The following is a 9,808-nucleotide window of genomic DNA, read 5'->3' as shown; positions in this document are numbered from 1 at the left end:
CATTTCTTTATTGGAAAGTCAGAGTTACAGACAGAGAGAGGGAGAAAGATTTTCCATCTATTCCATCTACTGGTTCATTCCCCAGATGGCCACAAGGAGCATCATCTGGGTTTCCCACGTGGATGCAGGGACCCAAATGCTTGGACCATCTTCTGCTACTTTTCCCAGGCTATTAGTAGGGATCTGGGTCAAAAGTGGAGCAGCTGGGATCCAAACCGGTGCCCATATGGGATGCTGGCACTGTAGGCAAAAGCTTTACCTGCTATGTCACAATGTCAGCTTCCCAAAATACAACTTTATTTCAGTGTAAACACATATTGAAATCCACATATATGAAGGATCAACAGAAATTCCATGAGAAATGCCTATTATGAAACAGCTATGCATGGATTTCAATTTTTTTGCCTTCAAACAAAACATATATTTTGATCATTATTCTAAGAAACTATTGATAGATTATCTTCATTTTTCCCCTCCTGTTACTGTAGGCACATTTGTTATCTTGCATTGTCTGCTCATTTATAGACAGTTACCAGAATAAGGTCAACATTCCATCTGTAGTCCTCAAGGAGAAAGGATGTGTATGGGACAGGAGCTCCTAATCAGAGTTGGCACAGGGATCCAGTATGGGAGACTGGAATTAGACACAAAATAGATTGAATTCTTGGCTGTAAATATAAATAATAGCATTTCAGAAGGTGATAATAATTCCTTGTGTCATGTTCTGTTTCTGTGTTTTCTAGGAACATCACATATATGAAAGTAGACAATAAAACACAACTTTCAGAATTCCTTCTCCTGGGATTCTCAGAGGACCCAGCACTGCAGCCCCTCATATGTGGGCTCTTCCTCTCCATGTATCTGGTCACTGTGGCTGGGAACCTGCTCATTGTCCTGGTCATCCTCTCAGACCGCCACCTCCACACGCCCATGTACTTCTTCCTCTCCAACCTGTCCTTGATGGACATCTGCTTCACCTCCACCACCATCCCCAAGATGCTAGTGAACATCCAGATGCAGAGCAAAGCCATCAGCTATGCAGGCTGCATCACCCAGATGTTCTTCTTCATCCTGTTTGTTGGGTTGGATGACTTTCTTCTGGCTGAGATGGCCTATGACAGGTTTGTGGCCATCTGTCACCCTCTGCACTACATGGTCACCATGAACCCCCAGTTCTGTGTGCAGCTGGTCCTGGCTTCCTGGATCCTCAGTGTCCTGCAGGCCATGTTACACAGCTCAATGGTGCTGCAACTATCATTTTGCATATATTTGGAAATCCCTCACTTTTTTGTGAACTGAGTCAGGTGCTCCGCAGTGCCTGCTCTGACATCTTTATCAATGATCTCATGATCTATTTCACATCTGTGCTTCTGGGAGGTGGTCCCTTAGGGGCTGGGATCCTCTTCTCCTATTCTAAGATCATCTCTGCCATCCATGCAATCTCGTCAGCTCAGGGGAAGAATAAAGCCTTTTCCACCTGTGCCTCTCACCTCTCCATTGTCTCCTTATTTATTGCACAGGGCTAGGTGTGTATCTTGGTTCTGCCATTTCTTAAAATCCGCACTCAACTGCCATGGCCTCGGTGTTGTACACCATGGTCACCCCCATGCTGAACCCCTTCATCTACAGTCTAAGGAACACAGATCCTAAATGGGCCAATTGCCTTGGGACTGAAGAACTGCCAGGCACTGCAGGGACCAAATTCTCAGCATCAGAAACTCTTACTCTTGGGTCTGTTTGTGAAAATAGAATTTTTTTCTTCTGTTTCTTTACTGCAGTTCTTATTACACTGACTTCAAACTCTCTGTACAATGGAATTATTCAGTAATCTTTTTGCTTTTCCTAGGATACTGTAGTTTTTCCCTTCAGCATCCTTCTTTCCCAAAAATATCCCCAACCTGGGATCAAAAATATTTGGAAATTCCCTTATATATCACAATACAGTTAAACATCTTCCAAATAAGTCCTTCCTAGGTACTTTTTTTTGCTGAAAAATACTCATGTAGTCTACAGACCACGTGTGGTAGCTATGTTCATTTCCATAATCTGTAGCACAGCAAAATCTGAGAATACAGTTTTTCTTTCTTACACTTATCATTCCTGTATCCATCACTAATTTAACTTCTCTTTCTGATAATGTGGAATTAAATAGTTAAGTGTGCTTAAAGGTTTATTTATTTGAGAGGTACAATTACAGATATAGACAGGGAGAGACAGAGAGAGAGGTTTTCCATCTGTTGGTTTATTCCCCAAGTGGCCACAACAGCCAGAGCTGGGCAAATCCGAAGGCAGAAGCCAGGAGCTTCTTCTGGGTCTCCCATGTGGGGCCCAAGCACTTGGTCCACCTTCTGCTGCTTTACGAGGTCATCTGCAGAGACCTGGATCAGAAGAGGAGCAGCCAGGACTCAAACCCGTGCCCACATGGGATGCTAGCACTGCAGGCAGAAGCTTAGCCTGCTACCCCACAGTGTTGGCCTCTTTAAGTGTGCTTTATAATTTCTCATTGTGTTTTATCCCCATCTAAGTATACTGTTCCCATTTCAGTTCCACATACAGTGTCCACCATTGTCACTGTAAAACATGCCCCCAGCAGTATCTACTTCATCATTTCCAGTAGAGTTGTTTATAGGATATTATTTTTTGACAGGTAGAGTGGACAGTGAGAGAGAGAGAGACAGAGAGAAAGGTCTTCCTTTTGCCATTGGTTCACCCCCCCCCCAGTGGCCACTGTGGCTGGCATGCTGCAGCCAGCACACGGTGCTGATCCGAAGCCAGGAGCCAGGTGCTTCTCCTGGTCTCCCATGCGGGTGCAGGGCCCAAGCACTTGGGCCATCCTCCACTGCACTCCCGGGCCACAGCAGAGAGCTGGACTGGAAGAGGAGCAACCGGGACAGAACCAGCGCCCCGACCAGGACTAGAACCCTGTGTGCTGGTGCCACAGGTGGAGGATTAGCCTGGTGAGCCACGGCACCGGCCTATAGGATATTTTGAAATACTATCACTACATAAAAGGTGCAGAAATGAGTAGCTGAAGGGATCAGGTATTGGACCAGGAAAATAGCAGTTGTGGCTGTAAAAGGGCTACTCATGGAAATTATGTTGATGCGCCTGCTTTGTATTTTGGTTGTTCTCAATGCTAATAACCTGAGTGTGATAATTTACATTTTGCAAGATGTCATCATTTGGGAACCTGTGTTAAGGGTGCATGATCACCATGTCTATTTCTTACATGGGCAAGTTCGTGTGCTGTACATTGTGATTTAATGCTATAACTAGCACTCAAACAGTATTTTTCACTTTGTGTTTATGTGAGTGAAAACTGTTGAAATCTTTACTTAATATATACTAAACTGATCTGTATATAAGGAGAATTGAAAATGAATCTCGATGTGAATGGAAGGGGAGAGGGAGCATGAAAGGGGAGGGTTGCGGGTGGGAGGGAAGTTATGAGGGGGGCCATTGTAATCCATAAGCTGTACTTTGGAAATTTATATTCATTAAATAAAAGTTAAAAATAAAAAATTAGTAATTATAATGGTGTTTATCATAGTCTAGGCTGGGAACAAGGGTGAAGGGATGGGGGAAAGCTGGAATCATAGATGATAAGTTATAATTAGAGAGAAGGAAGAAGTTCTGAGGTTCTATTACATAGTAGTGTGCCTGTATTTAATGCTTGTGTAATGTTGTGAAATACTGGAAGACTAATTTTGGATGTTTTCACCACGAAGAAATGCACCAAATTTGAGGACATAAATATGGTTACCACCACTGAATATTATACAATGACAGTTATTGACATATCACATAGTTGCCTCACAAATCTGTGCAATTTTGGTGCATCTGATTAAAAGTTTTCAACATTTAAAATGTTAGAAAGTTGAAACAAACCATACTCACATGGCATAGTGAAAACTTGATAAGGTGCAGGAGGCTCATCATGCCGACGGTGGACTCTGTGTGGATACTTCAGAAGCAGCAGTGAGGAGACCTCTTTCCTCAACATCCTCTGAATGCATCCCCCACCATTCGCCCTCCTGCTCATTGTCATCACCTCACTTGCTTCTTCGGAGCCTTGATGCCAGGTAAGAACACCTGCCCCAGGGCCTGTGCACAGGTTGACCCCCTGCAAGTCCTTCACTTCCAGATATCACCTGTGTCCCTTCATTTATGATCCATGGCATCCTGTTCGGGTCTTATCCAGGCACCTGCTAGAAATAACACCCTTCACTGATGCTGTGTTATGCCCTATTTCTTTTCTTTCATATCGTTTATTTTTTGTTGATGTTCCTTCTCCATCATTAGAATGTAGGGAACTTTGCTTTTCAGCATGGGAGATGTTGACTGCACAGTGCTGAGAACATGCTCAGAAATCAATTTCTACTGCTTAAGGGCAAGAAAAATTTCTTAGTAAGAGTCTGACATGTACAGGAATGTCAGTGAAATGCTAAGCAGAAAGGAAAGCTTGCTCAGATATGACAGTACAAGAGTCCCCTATTTGGGACCAGATCCATACATACACTGTAGAGATCAATTTTCAGCCTCTAAAATAGAAATTGTAGCATTTCAATTCTGTGAGCCATGACTTTCTAGGAAATGTAGTCATGTTGTTGTCTCTTTCCAAGTAGTGATCTCAAGCAAATGGAACCAAAGAATGATACAGGAATTTCAGAATTCCTTCTGGGAGTCTCAGAGGACCCAGCACTGCAGCCCCTCATATTTGGGCTCTTCCTCTCCATGTACCTGGTCACTGTGGCTGGGAACCTGCTTATCATCCTGGCCATCCTCTCAGACCCCCACCTCCACACACCCATGTACTTCTTCCTCTCCAACCTGTCCTTGGTGGACATCTGCTTCACCTCCACCACTGTCCCCAAGATGCTGGTGAACATCCAGACACAGAGAAAAACCATCACCTATGATGGATGCATCACCAAAACATTCTCCTACTTTCTTTTTGTAGGAATGGATACCTTCCTTCCAGTTGTGATGGCCTGTGACTGCCTGCACTACATGGTCATCATGAACCCCCCGCTCTGTTTGCATCTTGCTCTCATGTACTGGATCATCAGTGTCCTGCATGTCTTGTTACATAGCTTAATGGTGCTTAAATGGTCCTGTATGGACCTGGAAGTGATGCATTGTTTCTGTGAACTGAATCACGTGGTCTATAGCACCTGCTTTGAAGCATTTCTTAATGATCTGTTTCTCTATTTTGTATCTGTGCTGCTGAGTGGAGGTCCACTGGCTGGGATCCTTACTCCTACTCTAAGATCATGTCCTCCATCTGTGCCATGTCAACAGCTCAGGGGAAGCATTAAAGCATTTTCGACCTGTGCCTCTCACCTCTGTCATCTCCTTATTTTATTGTACAGGATTAGGTGTGTATTTTAGCTCTGCTGTTGTCCAAAACCCACACTCAACTGCAATGGCCTCAGTGATGTACACTCTGGTCACCCCCATGCTGAGCCCCTTCATCTACAGTCTGAGAAATTAATACATAAAGAAGACCCTGTAAAGTACTTTTGATGGGAAACCATAAAAGGGTTAATTGTCTTACGCCAAAGAAGTGCCAAGGATTACAAGAATGAAACCTCACCACCCATAATTCTTAATCTTGGATCTGACTGTGAAAACGGAATGTTTTCGTATGTTTATTTACTAGATTTTCCACTTAGTGGATATGAACCCCTCAATACAGTTTGGGCTACTCACCTACTAAGATTTCTGTTGTCTTTAGTATCCACAGATTTACCTTTGATATTTTCCTACTTTCCCAAACTGAATCCTAACATGGAATCAGAAATTTTTGTCCTCTGGCCACATATGCCCCATTATCTCTACTGAGAAAGCCTACCACAAACAGCTGTCTGTAGCAGAGATCACCAATGCTTGCTTTGAGCTGGCCAACCAGATGGTGAAATGTGACCCTCGCCACAGTAAATACATGACTTGAAAACAGAATTTTTTCTATGTTTATTTACTAGAGTTTCCATTTTGTGGATATGAACCCCTAAACACAGTTTCAGCAACTCACTAAGCTTTTTGTTGTCTTTAGTATCCACAGCTTTTCCCTTTGATGTTTTCCTACCTTCCCAAAGTGAATCCTAACATGGAAACACAAATTTTTGGAAATTACCATTTGTCCCATGAGACAGTAAGGATATCTTAGGAATAATTTTTCCTATCTGAGAAATATGGGAGAAGCCGTTGTTCTCTGAAAGCCATAGCATGAGGCACAATGTTTGCAAAGGAGGGGTATGCTGAATCTGTTGGGGGCATTTCTTGGAAACATGGATTATTTTATTTAAAATAATACAAACTCTATGAGTTAGATCAGGGAAAACATATGATGTCTGTCTTTTGGGGACTGGATTATTCCACTGAGTATAATGATTTCCAGTTGCATCCATTTTGTTGCAAAAGGCAGAATTTCATCTTTTTTTTTACAGCTGAGTTGTACTCCATAATGTATATATACCATATATTTTTTTATCCAGTGATGGACATCTGGGTTGATTCCGTATCTTATCTGTTCTGAATTGAAAGTAGATCTGCATAAAAATTAAGAATGGGAATGAGAAAGGGAGGAGGAAGTAGGGTTGGAGGATGGGTGAGAGGGAAGGTATGGTGGAAAGAATCACTATGTTCCTAAATCAGTATATATGAAATACGTGAAACTTGTATGACTTAAATACATTTTTTAAAAATAATAATACAAATGTGTTAGATGAAAAGGGCAGAGTCCTTAAACTGCATAACTTAACCAGATGGATACATACGAAAAAAATATCAGAATAAAAACATAAAAAAATTAAGAAGGCTGATGTTAAAAGAAGGGTGAGGAGAATATCCTAGCAGATCCAGAGGCCACAGAACAGAAAATGTGGCCCCGAAGGTTAAGCTGCCATTTGGCACACCTGTATCCCATATTGGAGTCCCAGTTCAAACCTAGCTACTCCATTCCTGACCCAGCTTCATGCTGATAAACTTAGCGGATGATGACCCAATGGCTTGGCTCTCTGCCACCCATGTGGGAAACCCAGATGGACTTTCAGGATCTAACTTCATTCTGGTCCAATCCCAGATGTTGCAGATATTTGGGAAGTGAACCAGCAGATGGAAGATTCATTCATTCTCTCTCTCTCTCTCTCTCTCTCTCTCTCTCTCTCATTTTCAAACAAAGAGCAATAAATAAAAACAACAAAACAGAACCATTTAAAACACATGAAAGAATAAAAGGCCCTGAACCATTAAAAATGTAAAAACAGCTGTCCAGTTATAAAAAGACATGAGGACAAGTTGCACACATGTGAATTTCTGAAAAGAGAAGTACATATGAAACCATGAGGGTAATTTAAACAGGGTGTAGACAAAAATGGAACTAAAAGATAAGTGCATTACACTGCAAAAAAGTTAGAAGTCCATGCATAGTTTTTTTTAATACACATTTTAATGAAAACCCTTAGGATTGAAGACCCCTAGGATTCTACCTGACTTTCTGAATGGATGCAGAAAACAGATCAGTGGTTTCCAGGAGTTAATGGGAAAGAGGGGTGGACATAGCAGCCCAGGGCCTGTTAGGGGATGTAAGTCTTCTGTAGGATACCACAATGGTGGGCATGTGTCTCTATGTATTTATCTAAGCCCACAGAATGCATGTGCCCCAATCATAGTGGCCTTTGATCATAGCAATGCATCAAGACAGGCTCAACTGTAGAAACACACCACTCAAGTGAGCATGTGGGAACTGGGAGAAGCTAGCCACGCATGGGAGCAAGCACTGTTTGTCAACATTCCTCCCAGTGCTGCTGTGGACCTAACACTGCTCTAAAAACTAAAGGGTTAGAAACCAAAACAAAGGTTTCTTTGTAAGAACATTCCACCTTTAACCCCAGCCCCTTATCCTACACTCTGGGAAGCTGGTTGCCCATGAAGACTCCCTGAGCCCATACTCCTTCTGTCAAAACAGAGCTTGCATTTGAACAAGAGCCCCCAGAGATACAGACTTTACTGAAGTTGGGGAAGTCAACATAGAATAAAGTTTGTCCCCTCTCCACTGCTGGCATTTGTGCTAGATAAACTCTTTGGGGGTGTTGAAACCAAGCCCTCTTGTTCAAAGCCTTGAGAACAGATGCTACACATCATCAGGTCCCAGTCTCCTGGCCTCCTGCCCACATCTTAACGTGGCCTTGCCAAGCCACTGGATGGCAAATCAACCAATTGCTAAACTTAACTCATAGAACTGGGGAGTGGTACAACCAGCCCTACAAGGTTCCAATCACCACACTCAAGAAGTCATATTGTTTCTCCAATAAATAACAGCTTGCCAGTTAGTAGTGTCCTGAGAGTTTCTTTTTCTGAAAATTTCATGTCCAGAGAAGAAAGGAATTAACACTGTATGGTAGCCCCCAAACTAAAGCCTCCTGGCCATCGTGAAAATTCCCTAAAGAATACCGTCTTGCTGATCAACCACAGGGAAGTCACAAGTAGCGCTAACCAATCAATAACTTGGACTCAAATCAAATAGCCCCAACTTCACCCCAACAACTCAGGGAGCCCTGGAGCTAAGCAATAGCTTTGTAGCTCCTTGCTCTGCAAATGACAATAAATGCTTCCTTTCTTCTGCCACTGACTTTGTGCATATTTGGCAAACAGATCCCATTTTTTAAAGATCATATTTATTTGAGAGGTGGAGTTGCAGATAGAGAGAGGGAGAGACAAAGAGAATGGTCTTACATCCACTGTGCACTCCCCCAAATGACCACAACAATCACATCTGGGCTGTTTTAAAGCCAGAAGCCTGTAACATTTCTGGGTCTTCCATGTGAGTGCAGGGGCCCAAGCACTTGGATCATCTTCTATTGCTTTTCTCAGAAATATTAGCAGGGAACTGGTCGGAAAATGGCACAGCTGGGACTTGAACCGGTGCCCATATGAGATGCTAGCATGACAGGGGGAGTCTTAACCTTCTATACCACAGCACCAGCCTCCCACAAGTCCAGTTTTGGGAGTTCCACAGCAACTCCTCAAACCAGGATTGTTCCCCAAGTCCTGGCACCAACTACATGCTGGGAGGATCTCCATAGATATGATGGCCAAATTCCTCAGGATATTTTCCAGTGTTCTGTCACAGAAAACTCATCCCTGATCAAGAGAGCACAGGCCTGTCACCTCAGAGCAAGAGACATCTTGATGGAGCCCAATAGGAACCCACCCACTGCTTGGTTTGCAACTCAGGGCAGGTCTCTTAGCCCTTCGGAGCTGCTTCACTGCAAATACATCATCAGATTCCACATAGCGCTGAACACACAGAGTGTACTTTTATAGAAATTACATGAGAGAATCCTTACAATTGCTCCACTGAGGAAAAATGTTTTATGCCAAATGACAGCTAAATACATCTTCACTCACTGCCAAGAACTGTGTGTATGAAGAGAAAGACCTGGATGTCAGATGCTAATTCATGTTACAAGCATTAAGCTGTTCATTTTTTAAAAATTTTATTTACTGATTTATTTGAAAGGTAGAGTTATGAGAGCCAAAGGGAGAGTGCTTTTCCATCCACTGGTTCACTCCCCAAATGACCACAACAGTTGGAGCTGTACCAATCCAAAGCCAGGGGTCAGGAGCTTTGTCCAGGTTTCTCATGTGGGTGCAGGAGCCCAAGCACTTGGGCCATCTTTCACTGCTTCCCCAGGTCATAGCGGAGAGCTGAATTGGAAGAGGAGCAGCTGGGACTTGAATCGGCACACATATGGAATGCCGGCACTGCAGGCAGTGGCTTTACCCTATAGGCCACAGTGCCAGC

General features: G+C 43.1%; 2 pseudogenes; both read left to right on the top strand.

Moving 5' to 3' along the window:
- The first annotated feature begins 756 nt into the window (after positions 1-756).
- On the top strand, positions 757-1,828 carry LOC100356692 (olfactory receptor 7A10-like; annotated as a pseudogene).
- A 2,109-nt stretch (positions 1,829-3,937) lies between these two features.
- On the top strand, positions 3,938-5,494 carry LOC138845753 (olfactory receptor 7A17-like; annotated as a pseudogene).
- Positions 5,495-9,808: the final 4,314 nt, after the last annotated feature.

The sequence above is a fragment of the Oryctolagus cuniculus genome, chromosome 16 (assembly GCF_964237555.1).
Source record: "Oryctolagus cuniculus chromosome 16, mOryCun1.1, whole genome shotgun sequence".
NCBI classification, from domain to species: Eukaryota; Metazoa; Chordata; class Mammalia; order Lagomorpha; family Leporidae; genus Oryctolagus; species Oryctolagus cuniculus.
Note: the sequence above shows the minus strand (reverse complement) of the source record. Positions and strands in the feature narration are given on the sequence as shown.